General features: G+C 29.1%; 14 non-coding genes across 14 annotated transcripts; all 14 read left to right on the top strand.

The window, feature by feature from the left end:
* Positions 1-1436: 1436 nt before the first annotated feature.
* On the top strand, positions 1437-1507 carry ONS95_009687. Its single transcript has one exon. It is a non-coding gene; the product is annotated as a tRNA-Asn (tRNA).
* Positions 1508-1526: 19 nt separating this feature from the next.
* ONS95_009686 lies at positions 1527-1597 on the top strand. Its single transcript has one exon. It is a non-coding gene; the product is annotated as a tRNA-Arg (tRNA).
* A 903-nt stretch (positions 1598-2500) lies between these two features.
* On the top strand, positions 2501-2573 carry ONS95_009685. Its single transcript has one exon. It is a non-coding gene; the product is annotated as a tRNA-Asp (tRNA).
* Positions 2574-2593: 20 nt separating this feature from the next.
* Positions 2594-2665, top strand: ONS95_009684. The gene has a single exon. It is a non-coding gene; the product is annotated as a tRNA-Val (tRNA).
* A 1203-nt stretch (positions 2666-3868) lies between these two features.
* ONS95_009683 lies at positions 3869-3940 on the top strand. The gene has a single exon. It is a non-coding gene; the product is annotated as a tRNA-Lys (tRNA).
* A 72-nt stretch (positions 3941-4012) lies between these two features.
* ONS95_009682 lies at positions 4013-4083 on the top strand. The gene has a single exon. It is a non-coding gene; the product is annotated as a tRNA-Gly (tRNA).
* A 395-nt stretch (positions 4084-4478) lies between these two features.
* ONS95_009681 lies at positions 4479-4550 on the top strand. The gene has a single exon. It is a non-coding gene; the product is annotated as a tRNA-Ile (tRNA).
* Positions 4551-11931: 7381 nt separating this feature from the next.
* Positions 11932-12004, top strand: ONS95_009680. The gene has a single exon. It is a non-coding gene; the product is annotated as a tRNA-Glu (tRNA).
* A 115-nt stretch (positions 12005-12119) lies between these two features.
* On the top strand, positions 12120-12192 carry ONS95_009679. The gene has a single exon. It is a non-coding gene; the product is annotated as a tRNA-Met (tRNA).
* Positions 12193-12214: 22 nt separating this feature from the next.
* On the top strand, positions 12215-12297 carry ONS95_009678. Its single transcript has one exon. It is a non-coding gene; the product is annotated as a tRNA-Leu (tRNA).
* Positions 12298-12483: 186 nt separating this feature from the next.
* Positions 12484-12555, top strand: ONS95_009677. The gene has a single exon. It is a non-coding gene; the product is annotated as a tRNA-Ala (tRNA).
* A 317-nt stretch (positions 12556-12872) lies between these two features.
* Positions 12873-12946, top strand: ONS95_009676. Its single transcript has one exon. It is a non-coding gene; the product is annotated as a tRNA-Phe (tRNA).
* Positions 12947-13211: 265 nt separating this feature from the next.
* ONS95_009675 lies at positions 13212-13284 on the top strand. The gene has a single exon. It is a non-coding gene; the product is annotated as a tRNA-His (tRNA).
* A 25-nt stretch (positions 13285-13309) lies between these two features.
* On the top strand, positions 13310-13382 carry ONS95_009674. The gene has a single exon. It is a non-coding gene; the product is annotated as a tRNA-Met (tRNA).
* Positions 13383-18150: the final 4768 nt, after the last annotated feature.

Genomic DNA, 18150 nt, shown 5'->3' with positions numbered 1-18150 from the left:
TTCCGCTAGTTATTTTGGCTGTTTAATTAATTATATACAAAACTTCTGATTTTGTATATAAAAGATTATTCATTTTGATCTTTTTTTGCTGCCGTTGTGGGATCAATTAATTTACCACTCACCGCAAGGCGCGAGGAAGTAATACTTCAGTGGACAAAGTAATATCGATTTTATCGAATAAAGTTCTAGATAGGATACTGATTATGACAATTTCCTGTCTATATGTCTTGACCAAATTACGTGCCAGCAGTCGCGGTAATACGTAGAAGACTAGTGTTATTCATCTTTAGTAGGTTTAAAGGGTACCTAGACGGTATAATTAGTCTTTAATAGGAAACGGTTATACTAGAGTTATATATGAGAAGGTGAGTATTTGTGGAGTAGAGTTGAAATTTTTTAATACCATGAGGACTGGTAAAGGCGAAAGCAACCTTTTATCTAATAACTGACGTTGAGGGACGAAGGCTTGGGTCGCGAACAGGATTAGATACCCTAGTAGTCCAAGCAGATAATGATGAATGCCATAGGTTAGATAAAATTATTTAGTCTATAAATGAAAGTGTAAGCATTTCACCTCAAGAGTAATGTGGCAACGCAGGAACTGAAATCATTAGACCGTTTCTGAAACCAGTAGTGAAGTATGTTATTTAATTCGTAGTTACGCGAAAAACCTTACCACAACTTGAATATTATATTAAGGAAGTCTTATATTATAATAAGAAATATAGAATATATTACAAGCGTTGCACGGCTGTCTTCAGTTAATGTCGTGAGATATTGGTTAATTCCATTAAATTAACGGAAACCCTTGCTTTATTTGCGATTTAATCTAAATAAAGCAGTTCACCATCATATCGGATATGATAACAGGGACCAAGACAAGTCATCATGGCCTTAATGTTGTGGGCGATAGACGTGCCACATATTCCTATACAAAATGATGCGATAATGTGAATTGGAGCTAATCTAATAAAGTAGGATATAACAAGGATTGTAGTCTGAAATTCGACTGCATGAATAAGGAATTACTAGTAATCGTGAATCACCACGTCACGGTGAATTTTTTCTCAGATAGGTACTAACTACTCGTCAGGCGCCGAAAGAAGTGTGTGCAATAAGTTTGGTCTTCCATTTATTTTTACTCTAGTAAATTAGTTCTAGTTATTTTTATGGGAGATTTTCGTATGCGTGACTTTGATTGGTGTTAAGTCGAAATACGGTTCGTGTAGTGGAAATTGCACGGGATTGATTAATGTTAACAATGCATATATTTTATATATACTGTATAATATATACTTATAAACCAGCTCCTTTGGGTTATAAGTACTTATATTATACTAAGGAAGGTTCCGTTTGTTGGTATGACGGGTTGAGCTGTAAACTCAATAGCAATAAGCTGTCGAAGGTTCGAGTCCTTTTCTTCCTAATTATCTTAGGCCTTTATAGCTCAATGGTAGAGCGGAATACTGTTAATATTCCGATAGATGTTCAATTCATCTTAGGGGCTAGGCACTAAGAATACGTATGGCGTGTTGACTTAATGGTAAAGTTTTGTGTTTCGGCCACAAGTATATAAGTTCAAGTCTTATACACGTCTATATTCTTATTTAACTACTCTTTCCTCTTTCGTTAAAAATATTTTTAATAATGGTAGTTAAATTACTTTAATTAAACTTTAATTAAATATAGAGGTTTTTTTATTCCTTTTTTTATTCATGAATAGTCTATATATTTTAAATGAAACTTTCACTAATGGTTATAGATCAGAAATATTAGATATTATATCTATAGCAGCTATATTATGTGGAATATTAGTTATTATTAGTAAAAATCCTATTGTTTCTGTATTATTTTTAATAGGTTTATTTTTAAGTATAGCTAGTTACCTAATGGTATTAGGTTTAAATTTTATTGGTCTTTCTTACTTATTAGTATACGTCGGAGCAGTGTCAATTTTATTTTTATTTATTTTAATGTTAATTAATGTTAGAATAAGTGAACTATTAAGTAATACTAGTAATAGCATACCTTTAGCTATTTTTATTACTATAGTTTTCAACTATCTTTTATATCAAATATTGCCTTATAGTGTTGCTACTTTTAATAGTTATACTGTTTATTTAAACAATACTATAAATGATATTTGATCTCATAATTATAGTGATAGTTTAAATAAATTCTTTAAATTAAATGGTACTGAATTAGACAACGGTGAAATTTCATTTGTTACTAGTAAAATATGAGATGGTAATTTAGCCGAAACTAGCCATATCTCTAGTATAGGAAATATTATGTACACTAGTTATAGTATATGATTAATATTAACTTCTATTATACTATTGTTAGCAATGGTTGGTGCTATTGTTATTACAATAAAACAAAAAAATTAATCATAAATCATTTAAGGATTTAATAACTAACTAAATTGTTAGTTTTATTCTTACCTAAATATTTTTATTATATTTAATATATACTATTAGTATAATTTAAAGTATAATAAGGGTTAGTCTTCTAATTGGTAAGAAACTTTTTTGTCAAGAAAGCAAATGTCGGTTCGAACCCGACCTAGCCCGTAAAGATAATATAAACTATAAAGGGATTAGCTTAATGGTAGAGCAACCGTTTTACACACGGTAGGCTAGGTGTTCAAGTCACCTATTCCTTAATCCTTAATATATAGTAATATATATTACGCCAAAATTATATACCTCTGGTATGCATATATTAATATATCTCTCTTTTTTAATCAAAAAAAGTTTTATATATATTAAAACACATAATTATTTATAATAATAAATGTAAATGACTAATTTGACAAGAAGTAATTTCCAAGCTCATCCTTTTCATTTAGTATCACCGTCACCTTGACCTTTATATACTTGTATTGCATTATTAACATTAACAACTAGTGGTGTATTAACAATGCACGGTTTTAATAATGCAGAAACATTTTTATCTTTAGCTTTTGTAACACTTATTTCATCTATGTCATTATGATGAAGAGACGTTATAAGTGAAGGTACATATTTAGGTAACCATACATTAGCTGTACAAAGAGGGTTAAACATGGGTGTGGCTTTATTTATAGTTTCAGAAGCATTATTTTTCTTAGCTATTTTTTGAGCCTTTTTTCATAGTGCCTTATCACCTACTGTAGAATTAGGAGCTCAATGACCTCCTATGGGTATAGAAGCAATTAATCCATTTGAATTACCTTTACTTAACACTGTTATATTATTATCTTCTGGTGTTACAGTGACATATGCTCATCATTCTTTGATACAAGGTAATAGAAGTGGAGCTTTATATGGTTTAGTTGCTACTGTTATATTAGCAGTTATATTCACAGGTTTCCAAGGTGTAGAGTATACTGTTTCTTCTTTCACTATAAGTGATGGTGCTTTTGGGTCATGTTTTTATTTTGGTACTGGTTTTCATGGGCTTCATGTTATGATAGGTACAGCTTTTATTGCTGTCGGTTTGTGACGTGTTTTAGCATACCACTCAACAGAAAATCATCATTTAGGTCTTGAGTCTAGTATTTTATATTGACATTTTGTGGATGTGGTATGGCTATTCCTTTTTATTTCAATTTACTACTGGGGTTCGTAGATATATTATCTTACCTATTCTGTATTAATTAGCCTCTTTGTTCCATCTAGTTCTTCTAAGTAATAAAGATAATGTTTTTATTATATGTTTATTAGAAGCTTATGTTATATTAGATTTATAGATAAATAATATAAATTATTTTCTTTATATGTCTAAGCTATATTATAGTGTATATTGTACTAGATTTTGTACCTACGGTATCTTATTTTAAGCCTTAAGGCTTAAAATACCCTAAATTTAGATTTAAAAATCTAAAGAGATCTTAGTTTAACGGTAAAACACTAGTCTTTTAATCTTCGTTATATGGGTTCGAATCCCATAGGTCTTATATGTTTACAGATAAAAAATATGATTATTGTTTTGACAAAACTGGTAACAATAAATATACAAAAAAAAATAAACGGCCATAGGTTAATGGTAGACCTTTCGTCTTCCAAACGATTTGTGTCGATTCGAATTCGGCTGGCCGTATACTATAATTATAATTCAGCATATTAATATTATGCTGTATATGAAAGTTCTAATAGTTTTTATATTTTTTTTCCTGATTTGATGGGTTAATTAAAAATAAAAATAGGAAAAGTTGCTATGGGTAAAGCGAGATATTTGCTAAATATTGTGTTATGCACCTGGATGTTCGAATCATCTCTTTTCCGGTATTTTTATTAAGATGTTATTAATATGTAACAATAACATCTCTACTAATTATAAGAGCATAGTTTAATGGTAAAATTTGAAGCTTCAAACTTCACTTTCTCAGTTCAAATCTGAGTGCTCTTGCTTAGTGATATATAAATTTTATTTATATTATCCATTTTGCGTATTTTAACAATATATTTACAAATTACATTCATATATTAAATCAAGGTTCCTTAGCTTAATTGGTAAAGCGTATTCTTGATAAGGATGTGTTTAGAGTTCAAGTCTCTGAGGAATCATGAATATTACTTAATATTATTTAATAATATTAGATAATAGGCAATAAAAGAGAATTGACTGAGTGGTTTAAAGTGATAAGCTTGAAACTTATTTGATTTAATAGATCACATCCGTTCAAATCGGATATTCTCTGGAATTCTTCTTTTAAAGATAAATAAAACGGATTAGAGCCAGGTTGGTTAGGCGCCTCATTTGGGTTGAGGATCTGTTATGTTCGAATCATAATAATCCGAATACAATATCTTAATGAATGTAGGTTAATAAGGTTGTATTAGTAATGTGTAAGATATCTATAAGTAATTTCTATGCATTTATGCATAGGAAAGTATATAAAGAGACTATTAGGGATACCTAGCTATATATTAAAGAGAGTAAAGAAATTTAAAATGTGTATTGCGTGAAGAAATTGTAATATTAGTTGTTCTTTAATCCGGTGAAATATCTGGTAGTAAAATACACATGAACTCTTAGAGAAATTCAATAATAAACGAAGTGAATTGAAATATCTTAGTAACTTCAGGAAAAGAAATCAAACGAGATTCTATAATTAGTGTGAATGAAAGTAGAAGAGCCTTCAAATATAGGTCATAGACTAGAAGAATAATTCGAAGATATGGTAGATATATAATAAGTAAAATGGGCAAAACCTGTTTGAATGTAAAGGGGAACCTTCCTCTAAGGCTAAATATAATATATAAGCGATAGCGTAAAAGTACTATGAAGGAACGGTTTGAAATAGTAGTCTTATAAGCAGCTCGAGTAAAGTTTAAATAAAAAGTAAGAGCGTACCTTTTGCATAATGGGTCAGCGAGTTAATATTAGATGCGAGCAATAATGCCCAGATAAACCAATTATGAAATAATGAATTAGTATCTAAAATTAGACCCGAAGCCTGGTGATCTTACTACAGTCAGGGTTATAAAAGCCCGAACGGGTTATCGTTGTAAAGATATCCGAAGAACTGTGGTAAGTTAGTGAAAGACAACACTGACTAGGATAGCTGGTAGAAGATAGAATAAGCAATTATTTAGGCCAGTAGGTAGAAGTGAACCTTCTGCTCAAACCATCAAATTGCGGGAAAGCCCTAAAGCAATTTCAACCAAGCAGACGTGGTAACACAGTTTGTGGCACAGGTAATGACTCGTGGTATGGTAAAATCGAAATTGATACACGTAAGTGAATGGGTAATCCGCAGCCAAGCACCATTATTTAAAAGTAATGGTGTGCAGTTCATCGACTAGATGTTGGTTAGCGCAAGCTTAAGATATAGTCAAGCCTCATCCTAAAGGATGCAGGATAGTATAGTATTTTTTTTTTTTATTTCTATTCGTCCCATAAGAGCCTTAATGGTTTATGTTCATACTTTATTCTTTTCAATTAGAATTAGTGATCCTAATAAGTTCACTATATTTGGTTAAGAGTATAGTCGACAAGTTATCATGATTAGATACCCGTAGCAGCTACAAGCGAGGTACAAGTAGAAAGGTACTCGGGCCATTGGAAGGCTAGCACCCTAAATCATTGATAGAATCGAAAGTGTAACCTCTAAAGTTTTGAATGTAAAGACATTAATATTTAAATAATTAAAATAAAGCTACTCAAATAAACTTTATACAAAAATTTATAGGGCAACAATGTTGCCTTTTTTCATCTGTATTAGGTAATAACTCTTCTGAAGTAAAGCCTATAATAACTTATATTAATTGTGATCTTGAAAAAGATCGTATATTAAAAGAAAACAAAAATAAAGCAGTTGTATATCGTTGAACTAACAATGTAAATAAAAAAAGCTACATAGGTAGTTCAGTTAATTTTTCTGTGAGATTATATAAATATTATAGTCTTAAACATTTAAGTGAACATAAAACAGCTATACATAATGCTCTTTTGAAATATGGATATTCAAATTTTACTTTAGATATTCTTGAGTACTGTGAGGATGTAGATCTTATATTAAGAGAGCAGTTTTATTTAGATTTATTAAAACCTGAGTATAATATATTACAACAAGCAGGTTCTTCGTTAGGTTTTAAACATAGCGATGAAACTTTAGAGTTCTTTAAAAAGGATCGAAAATTAAGTGAAGAAGCAAGAAATAACTTATCATTAGCCGCAACAGGTAGAATCTTAACTGATAAAGAGAAAATAAAAATATCTGACTCACGTAAAGGTATAAAACTTTCGGATGAAACACGTGCTAACATGAAGGCGGCTAGAATATTGCTTGTTGGTGTACCTGTTACAGTTAAAAATCTTACTACACTAGAGGTAAAAGAATATACAAACATAACTGAAGCAGCTGCAGCTATAGGTGTAAGTAGAACTGCTGTAAATAAAGCACTTAAAACTGGAAGACCTGTAAAGAAAATATATTATTGTACAGCTGGACACAAAAAATAAAAAAAAAAAAATACATTACTATCCGTTAAATGGATAGTTTTTAACTATTTAGGGAGAAGGACCTCAGCTTTGTCTTAATAAAATCAAGACTAAAGAGGTAGATCTGTTTCTGCGAAACCTATATAAGTAGGTAATTCAAGGCACATCATAGCAGGTACAGAACTGTGATCTCAGGCAACTTCTATCTTATTATTCTATTGGCTTTTTCGGCCAGGTTATAGAATAAGGGGGGGTAATTTTGCATATATCGGGCAATCGTGAAGATTTTATCGGTGAGTATTCGCACTCGGAAGGGCAATGATGAATATTGAATAATCGGACATAGTACGATAAGGTTGTATGTCTAAAGGGAAACAGCCCAGAACAAGAGTTAAGGTTCCAAAATTATTGTTAAGTGAAATTAAGGAAGTTTCTATCTAATACGACTAGGAAATAGGCTTAGAAGCGGTCCATTTTTTGAAGATCTCGTAACAGAGCACTGGTTTAATAAATAAACGCTTGCGTTTAATTTATACTGATAGTTGCACCGAAAATTTAACGGATCTAAACAATATACCGACACCTTGTCCATATTTATTAATAATTTATTATTATATTTAATGGGGTAGCAGAACGTTGGGTAAATCAAGGACTTATTCTTTTTAAGAATAAATATAAGATAACCCAAGTGAGAATGCTGACATGAGTAACGAAAAAGGGTAATACCCTCGCCTAAAGCTTATGGTTTTAATAAAGTAACGGCCTCTAAGTTTACCAATCCAAAGGGATTAAACGATGAGTAAATCTTTGTCACAAAGTAACAACCTTCTTTTTAATAATCTAACGTAAGTAATTACAAAAGGTAGAAAAATAAAGTGAAGAAGGTTCTGGAAAAACAGTAACTATATATTTGCAATAAACTAAAACAGATGAGCAATATTTTTATAGTAAGATAATCTAAACCGTACCTAAAGACTACCCCCAGTAAGCTAGTAGAGAATACGAAGGCGTTTGAGTGAACAATCATTAAGGAACTCGGCAAACTAACTACCGTAACTTCGGGATAAGGAGAGCCATTCCTCCTAATTAATATTAGGTTAAGAATAGGAAGCATGGAATAGTGTTGTACGACTGTTTAATTAAAACAAAGCACTCTGCAGTAAGATAACAAATCAAAGTATTGAGTGTGATTTCTGCCCGATGTCGGCTGGTTAACGGATTTGCTAAGTCGACTAATATAAGCTTGGCTTCGAAGGAAACCCCGATCAATGGCGGCCTTACCTATAAGGGTCCTAAGGTAGCGGAATACCCTGGCCGTTAAATGCGGTCTTGCATGAATGATTTAACGATACAACAGCTGTCTCAATGATTGGCTCAGTGAAATTGGAATAGCTGTGCAGATACAGTTTACCTCTAGTTAGACGAGAAGACCCTATGCAGCTTTACTGTTGCTAGTTATTGAATATGATATTGCGATTTTTAGTTATAAGGTAGTGTTAACACAATTGAAACACCTTTATTTAGTTTATCATATTGGTAGATTTTCTACGTGAAAGTCTCAAACTTTTTTGCATGCTTCGCCTTGTAAGAGATTTGAGATAATCATTAACCTTCTTTGAAGGAACAATTGCTAGGAGGCAGTTTATGCGGGGCACAGATCCCATAAAAAGTACCTGGGTGTATCCAAAGTTAATTTTGTAAAATTGTCATATAATTATGATAATTAAATATACTAATGATGTATATTTTTTTTTTAGTATGTTATTTGGTATAGCTTGTGCTATAACTAATCCAGCTATATATCTATTGAGTTAGAACTAATATTTTTTATTCAAGTAAGATTTTAACTATATGGAAAATAGTTGTAATTAAAACATTAAGAAAATACTTTTTAGTTTTCCAATGTTTTTAGTTATGTTATTAGTAGGTATGTACTAATATAGCACATCCGGTGATTAATAAAATTACTAATAATATAATTATGTTTATTACTTGTCAAGTTTAATGGCTTAATCTTGCTTTACTGTTTGACTTACACGTCTATCAGTCGCGTAAGCGGGGCATATGATCACAAGATGCAGAAAGGAAAGGTCTTGGATAATTGAAAAAGCTACGCTAGGGATAAACAAGCTATTGTCCCACAATATTTATTATATTTATAGTAAATGTTGTAATAATTGGGTTAATTTCAAGAAAGACTTAAAATAAGTTAACTTGAAGCGAATTTTACTTCAAATAGTAAAAACGTTCAACGACTATAAGGTTTGTTTGGTTAAATAATACCATAATACCTTAATAAGAATCCAACAATTTTCTCTTCCTTTATAATATTTTAAAGTTAGGTTGTTTTAAATTAGTAATTTAAGAATAATTTAACAAATTAATAATTAATATAAATTATATTAATGAAATAGACTTAATCCTAGATTAATGATTAAGCAAAATTAGATATAAAATTAAATAACATGAGAGACTTAAAAACACAAGTAAATATTGAGATGAATTCATCTCAAGTAAATTTAGATCCAAATTTACCTATTTTATTTGCCAAAAAAAGTAAAACAACCATATATAAACAATTGAATTATATTAAAAGTGATACGGGTATAACTAGACATTATACACCTGCATCTCAAGAATGATATAATAGTATATATTCATATGACTCTAATTATATAAAAACGTTACCTACAGCAGATAAAAATCTTATAAATATTTTAAAAAGTTTTTTTAATTTTCAACTTAACCGAGATTTATTACAAAATAAAACTAAACAATTACTTCTTAGATTCAGACGAGTGTCTACTAAAAAAGTTTTTATAGGTAGAGGTGAATTAAAACATACAAGCAACAAAGTATTAATTACGTTTTATGTTCTTAATACAGAGGGTATGTTACTATCACAGAATTACGAAAAGGCTAAAAAAGAAATTTTTTATCCTCGTTATGATTTGAAAAAATCTGTTAAATACAACCGTGAAGGGAAAGCCCTCATAAAATATAATAGACCCTTAAGTTGAGAGGAATTTTCTATTTTAGGTGACCATGATAATTTATATGAAATATATACTATGTCCATTATTAACAAATACGCTAACTCTTCCGAAGTAGAGTTATTAAATACTTATTTTGTATTTTTAACAAGTTTAGTTAAAACAAATATTATAACAGAAGATGAAAAACGTATAATGTTTCTTAATAAGATTTCAAGTTGAAAACCTCTAGACTATCTTAAATTTGATCAAGTTAAACTTGAGTCTATAAAACATTTTAAAGAAAAAAAATTACGATACTTTTTTTATTTATTTAAGTTAAATAGCTTAAAATTTACAAATCAGTTTATGTCAAATCTTATTAATTTAGTAAAAATTTTATATAATAAAGAAGTTGAGTTCAACATAGTAAAATTAAAAAAAATGCATTTAAATAGTGATATTTTTACTCAAGTTGTATCATTAAAACTAAGAAATAGAAATAATAGATTATATAAAGTTTTAAAAACATCTTTACGTAAACTTAAATTACCTGTTATTAGGAAAATAAGTGAAAGAATACCTAGACCAAACAAAGACCAGTTCTTGGTTAATAGAATTCGTAATAATATTATTAGCTCTATGTTTAATTATAACAAAGGTAAAGATTATTTAAACAATCTGTTATTAAGTTTCTACCCTGCCGCGGATGATTTACAAATAAATGTTGTAAAAAGATCTTATACGAAGAAAAAAAAAATTTCTTTAAAAGGTTTTGTAATTAGACATCATTTAAAACATTTAAAATTAAGAGGTATCAGAGTGGAAGCAAAAGGTAGATTAACTCCCCGAGCAACTGCATCAAGATCTGTATTTAAAATGAAATGATTAGGAGGGTTAAAAAATGTGGATTCTTCTTTCCGAGGATTATCTACTATCATGCTAAGAGGTTACCATAAATCAAATGTACAATATACACTTATAAACTCTAAGAACCGTAACGGTGCTTTTGGAGTTAAAGGCTGAGTAAGTAGTAAATAAAATCCTTAAATAAATAAATTTAAATGTTTATATATTAAATATATTTTTTATATATTTTTTTTATTTATTTTTTTACAGGTGTGCATATTTATGTTAGCCATGTTTTTAATTTTCGCGTTGCATATATCATAAATAGAGAAAATTGAATAAATAGTCTGATCCATTTTGAAAAAAATGGCGGTTAAAAGTATAATATATTGCTTTTAACTTAACACAATATGAACAGGCTAATTGCGCCAGGAAGTACAAATTGAGTGCGCAGTTTGGCACCTCGATGTCGGCTTAACTTATCCACATGAATGCAGGAATCATGAAGGGTTCGACTGTTCGTCGATTAATAAGTTACACGAGCTGGGTTAAATACGTCGTGAGACAGTATGGTTTCTATCTTCTAGAGGAAATTAGAATAAAATAAGGATATCCCCCTCGTACGAAAGGAGCTGGGTATATTAACCTCTGGTTTACCTGTTGTTTATGTGCCCAATATTAAATAAATGAAGAAAAACCTAAATAAACTAAAGAGATGATAGGCACAATGGGGTGTTACTTACACTTAAGTAAATCTATAGCATAGGCACGGCAGGAACGCTAAGTTAGTTAAAAGTAAGTGCTGAAAGCATTTAGGCGCGAAATTTACTTTAAGATATTCTTAAATATACGTAGTGGAATACTACGAAATAGTAAATAATAAAAAATCTTTTTTATTATGCAATAAAACCCTTTATTTTAGCTTCCTTAAATTAAAGAATATTATTGCTATTAATAGGCTTTAGCTGAAAGAATTTAAATGTTTTTAGGTATAAAGTACTAATTTAATATTTAACTAATTTTACCCGATATCACACATATTTTTATGTATATAAGAATAATAATTATAATAAATACAACTACATTAACTTCAGTCCGGTTAGCATAAAAGTAATGTAGCTGTTTTGTAACCAGCTGAAGCAAGTGCGATACTTGCACTGGACTTATTTTATACATAATAGGCCTTATAGTCAAGTGGTTAAGACATAATGTTTTCGTCATTACATGCGAGGGTTCAACCCCCTCTGAGGCTATAAATTGTATATTAATATAAACTTATATTTTTTATAATGCGGATTGATGTAATAGTAACATAATTGGCTCATGTCCAGTCTATATTGGTGCAAATCCTTTGTCCGCATATATAAGAAGGTCATAGCTTAATTGGTAAAGCAAGCTGCTCATGACAGCTGAGATGAGTGTTCAACTCACTCTGGCCTTAGATTTATCAAATAAAAATATACGTCCGAGTGCTGGAATTGGTAGACAGGACGAACTTAAGCTTCGTTGATATAATATCGTAGAGGTTCAAGTCCTCTTTTGGATACGTTATATGGTTTAAAGTCATAAACAAATTTTTGTTTATATTATATAAACGCTATGTCAGCTTCATATATAAAAGGTTACATATATATTTATATTACTATAAAGTGCTTACCAACATAAAATAATAAAAGTGCAAAAGATAGTACATAAAAATAATATTATAAATCTATATATTATTATATAAAAAGGGGACATAGTTTAATTGGTAAAACTGCGATTTTGCATATCGTTATTTCAGGATCGAGTCCTGATGTCTCCACTTAAGGTATAGGTATCTTTTTCAGAGAGGGTGGTTAACAAAAAATATAATGGCAATCTGCTTATATTTATATATATGGCGTTATAAGCTATATTAACCATAGTTAATATTTTTTTTAATAAATCTTAGTTCATTTAATTATTAAGATGCTAGGATTTTACTAAAAAAAAAAATATTTTTATTTGGTTATAGTTATGTTAGATAATCATATAGAATTAGACACGTAAGCTAATTTAAATATAAATTATACTTCATGTATCATAATAGATATAACACTTAAATATGTAGTGTATATAGCTTTACAAGCTGTATATATAGCTCGAGAAGCTCAACCTGGTAGAGCGGAACTCTGAAGATGTTTAGGTTGTAAGTTCAAATCTTATCTCGAGCAATTTAAAGGTAGTGATGGAACTGGTAGACATGAATAGCTTAGGCCTATTTGATTATTTTTATATCTTATCCGTTCAAGTCGGATCTACCTTATGCAATGTTATTAGTTTATTATTTATCTATATATTAATATATTTAAAAATATGTTGTGGACTAATCGGTAAGTCATAAATTTTTGGTATTTACCATTGAGTGTTCGAATCACTCCAACATAATTACTTTTTAGTATTATATGTTTAAAGTTATATAAATATTATGATTTAAAGGTGGATATAGTTCAATAGGTAGAGCGACTGTATGTGGCACAGTGTGTTCCCTGTTCAAATCAGGGTATTCACCCTTTATAATCTAAAGTATAATAACAGCCAGGGTAGTTTAATTGGTTAGAACATTAATTTCATGCATTAAGAATGAGAATTCAAATTTCTCCTCCGGCTATTTTTAATACTACATTTTTGTCTTATTTTTATTGTATATATTATATTTTTAATGTGTTTAACATATACAATAAAAAGCGTAAAATTTAATTAAATGATTGAAGCTTTATATAGATTGTACATAGCATAAAAAAAGTTTAGATATATAATTAAAAGTGAGATATTTTTTTATTATTACGCTAAAAATAAATATATAAAAGTTAGACTCTTTTATTTATTTAATGATTATATTATCAATATTACAATTATTATTATCGAATGCGGTTACCTTAAGACGAGATAAGTCTATATTATATAGTAGAGTGTCTATTATAATTCTTCTTTATTCATCATTATTATCTTTCACGAGTTTATATTTTACATCTTTAGACAGAGGTATAGGTTTGTATGGAGGATTATTTCATGCAACTAGTATTACCCATATTTTTCATATGTTTATATGTTTAATCAGTGGACTAATACTTCAACTTACAGCATTTTATCCTAGAAGGGTGTGAACAACTTCATATTCTTCTCTAAATAAAATGCTTTTTTATAATTTATTATATTACAGAACTAAAATTGTAAATAAGATGGGGGAACAGTTTAAAATAATCGAGTACCCTTTAATATTATTATTTATAGTTAGTGGTGCAATATTTTTAGTATCTACAAGTGATTTAGTTTCTATATTTCTATCTATTGAGTTACAAAGTTACGGTTTATATTTACTTAGTACATTATACCGAAATTCTGAATTAGCTACTTCAGGTGGTTTAACTTATTTCTTATTAGGTGGTTTAAGTTCTTGTTTTATTTTACTAGGTACTAGTTTATTATATGCAAATTCAGGTACTACTAATCTTGATGGTATATATGTTATAACTAGTTTAAGTGATTTGGCCAATGAGGGTGGTAATAATATTTTATATTGATATAAAAGTTATTATATTAACTTTTCATTGCTTATACTTAGCGTAGGTTTCTTATTTAAGGTGAGTGCTGCACCTTTTCACTTCTGATCTCCTGGTGTATATGATGCTATACCTACTATAGTGACTACATTTGTAGCTATTGTTGCAAAAATTTCTATTTTTGTATTTTTATTAGAATTAGTGCATTATACAAGCAATTCTTTATTTAATTTTAGTTTTAGTTGGACTTCTAGCTTACTTGTAAGTTCTTTACTTTCATTAATTGTTGGTACAGTAGTAGGTTTAACTCAATTTAGAATTAAAAGATTGTTCGCTTACAGTACTATATCACATGTAGGGTTTATTTTGCTTGCACTAAGTATTAACAGTGTAGAGTCTATACAAGCCTTTATATTTTACCTTATGCAGTATTCTATTAGTAATTTAAATGCTTTTATTATATTAATTAGTATAGGGTTTTCTCTTTATTATTACGTAAACGAAAGCAATGAATACAAACAACTAGATGATAAAAACAATTCTCCAGTACAATTAATAAGTCAACTTAAGGGATATTTTGAAATAAATCCTTTATTAGCTTTAAGTTTAACTATTACTATTTTTTCTTTTGCAGGAATACCTCCTCTTATAGGATTCTTTGCAAAACAAATGGTACTGAGTGCTGCATTAGACAGTGGTTACATTTTCCTTGCACTAGTTGCTATATTAACTAGTGTTATTAGTGGTGTTTACTACTTAAACATCATTAAACAAATATTCTTTGATGCTCCTGAGCATACAATTAATCCAGAAATCGCCAATTTGACTTTACACGGTAACATAATACAAAATAATAACTTAATTGAAAAAATAACGTTTAAAACAAATAGTATTATATTATCTAGTTATTTAACTATTACTATATCTGTATTAACTTTAATAATACTTTTATTTATATTCGTACCTCATGAATGATTAAGTTTAGCTAATATATTAGCATTGATATTATTTAACCAATAAATGACAAGTACAACTTTTTTTTTTGTTTTTATACCTTTATTGGCCATTATTTTATTGGCCGTTAATTTGATATTTGCTCCACATAATCCTTACCAGGAAAAAGATAGTGCGTTTGAGTGTGGTTTCCACTCGTTCCTGGGTCAAAACAGGACACAGTTCAGTATTTCTTTCTTTATATTCGCATTGTTATTTTTATTGTTTGATCTAGAGATTCTTTTAGTTTATCCTTACGTAGTAAGTGCATATACAAATGGCATATATGGTTTAACTATAATGTTGATCTTCTTTTTAGCCTTAACATTAGGTTTTGCTTTTGAACTAGGTAAAAATGCTCTTAAAATTGATAGTAGACAAATGCTTACTTTAAGTATTTTTAAAATAAGTACAATAAGTCATATATCTACCTTTAATAACTCTATATTTAGAATTTTGGCTAAATACCCTTTAGCTAAAGTTTTTTTGTTTATTTCTATTGTAAGTCTATTTACTATGTTTATATATTACATAAATATAGATTTACTTACAAAAAATTTTGAATTTTTTTCTTGTTTAGCATATGGTTTATTGATGTGAACTGCTAATAATGGTTTCATCAATTGATTCTGCGAGTACTTAGGTATAAAAGGTAAAATATGCTTAGATTTTTTATTTGATAAATATACGCTTAAATTAGGTAGTGATGGGTTACCCGTGACTAATACACGACCAACAGCATTATTTAAAAATTCAGGTGATGAAGGATCTAACTCTGGTAAAAATTCAGATGATGAAGGATCTAACTCTGGTAAAAAATTAGATAAAGGTAAATCTACTGATAGGGGTTATCATGATTCGCCCGGGGAAAGTTCTAGCTCAGGTCAAAAATTAGATAAAGGTAAATCTAATAATAAGTATTTTTATGATCCTGAGTTACCTCCATCACTTAATCAAGATATGCCTAGTACAAAAGAAATAAACGATGCTAGTGATAAACTAGATCGGATTTTACTTGAAGCAACTAATCGTAAAAAGTTTTACATGGAGAATGGTATTTATGGAAAAGAAATGGAGGAGATCGATGAAATGTTAAAGGATTCACATAAGGAGCACCATTTTTTACATGTTTTAAAAAAAACCTTTTATACGATTCAAAAAGAATTATCCTCCCAATTAACTGTGATTGATCATAATTATCACGATATATCTAAAAAGTTAGGTTATGATCCGGAAAAGCCAGCGGTGCAAGCCGGATCTAAGCGTAGTTATGAGGATTCGTTTCATTATCAAATAGAAAGGGCTAAGTTAAATTCATTACAAGATCTAAAGTCAGCTAATGCAGAAAATTCTCCTAGAAATAGTACGGAATCTAGTGAGAGTCAACAATTAGCAAGAGCCATAGCAATGTCATTAGAACAAGAGTCTAAGGAATCATCTTCAGGTAATGGAGAAGGTTCTAGTAGCAAAAAGGACTAAGTAAACGCCTTTTTAAATAACATTTATTTAAATTCTTTATGTGTGATTTATCCTATATTATCTTTATAATACTTTAGTCGTTGTATATTAATAGTAATATTTAAAGTAATAATGCTAGTATAAAAACTAGCGTTGTTAAGTTACAATATGTAAAATAAAATTATATGCTACATCTTTTATTTACTTATTATTAAAAAAATGTATATAGTACATAAAGGTTCTTATTATAGGCAGTATAGATTTATACTACATAATTATATACTAATTAATATATTTTTGTTTATTATTTAAAATATATATTAGTATAAGCTGTTTAATGGTTTCTAATTTATAAATTGTTTATATTAGAAAAAACGAAAAGGAATTTTATATGATTGATTACTTATTTTCAAGTATCGTTAATAGTTGTGATACACCAAAGCCTTGAGGTCTTTATTTTCAGGATAGTGCTACTCCTCAAATGGAAGGATTAGTTGAATTACATGATAATATTATGTTCTATTTAGTTATAATTTTATTTGGTGTAGGTTGAATAATGATATCTATTGTAAGAAATTATAGTAGTACAAAATCACCTATATCTCATAAATATTTGAACCACGGTACACTAATAGAATTAATATGAACAATTACTCCTGCCTTAATATTAATATTAATAGCTTTCCCTTCATTTAAGTTATTATATTTAATGGATGAAGTTAGCGATCCTGCGATGTCTGTACTAGCAGAGGGACACCAATGATACTGAAGTTATCAATATCCTGATTTTCTAAATGCAGATGATGAATTCATAGAATTTGATTCATATTTAGTACCAGAGTCTGATTTAGAAGATGGAGCTTTAAGAATGCTTGAAGTAGATAACAGAGTTATCCTTCCGGAATTAACACACGTTAGATTTATTGTAACTGCGGCAGATGTTATTCATTCTTTTGCTTCTCCGTCTTTAGGTATTAAATGTGATGCTTACCCTGGTAGATTAAACCAAGTTTCAGTTCTTATTAATAGAGAAGGAACTTTTTATGGACAGTGTTCAGAAATATGTGGTATATTACACAGTTCTATGCCTATAGTTATAGAGTCAGTGGGAATAGAAAAATTTCTTAGCTGGCTTGAACAACAATAATATAGATTTAATGTTATATATTGAACAAAATTTTAATACATATACATAAATACTCTCATTTGATTTTTGACTCGATTTTTATTCTGAATATATGGTTAATTTTGCTGAAAATCAAGGGTCAAATAACGGGGGTATGCCTATAGAGTCAATGTTAAATCGAGATAACGGGGATATGTCTTTAAAGTCAATATTAAATCCAACTGGAGGCGGTAACAACGTAGATCATTATTTTAATGAAATTAAAAGTAAAGTTAAGTGAAGGGCATTAAATGGCCAT

This window comes from Cadophora gregata, assembly GCF_030347475.1.
Source record: "Cadophora gregata isolate MNR1 chromosome Unknown scaffold_37, whole genome shotgun sequence".
NCBI classification, from domain to species: domain Eukaryota; kingdom Fungi; phylum Ascomycota; class Leotiomycetes; order Helotiales; family Ploettnerulaceae; genus Cadophora; species Cadophora gregata.
Note: the sequence above shows the minus strand (reverse complement) of the source record. Positions and strands in the feature narration are given on the sequence as shown.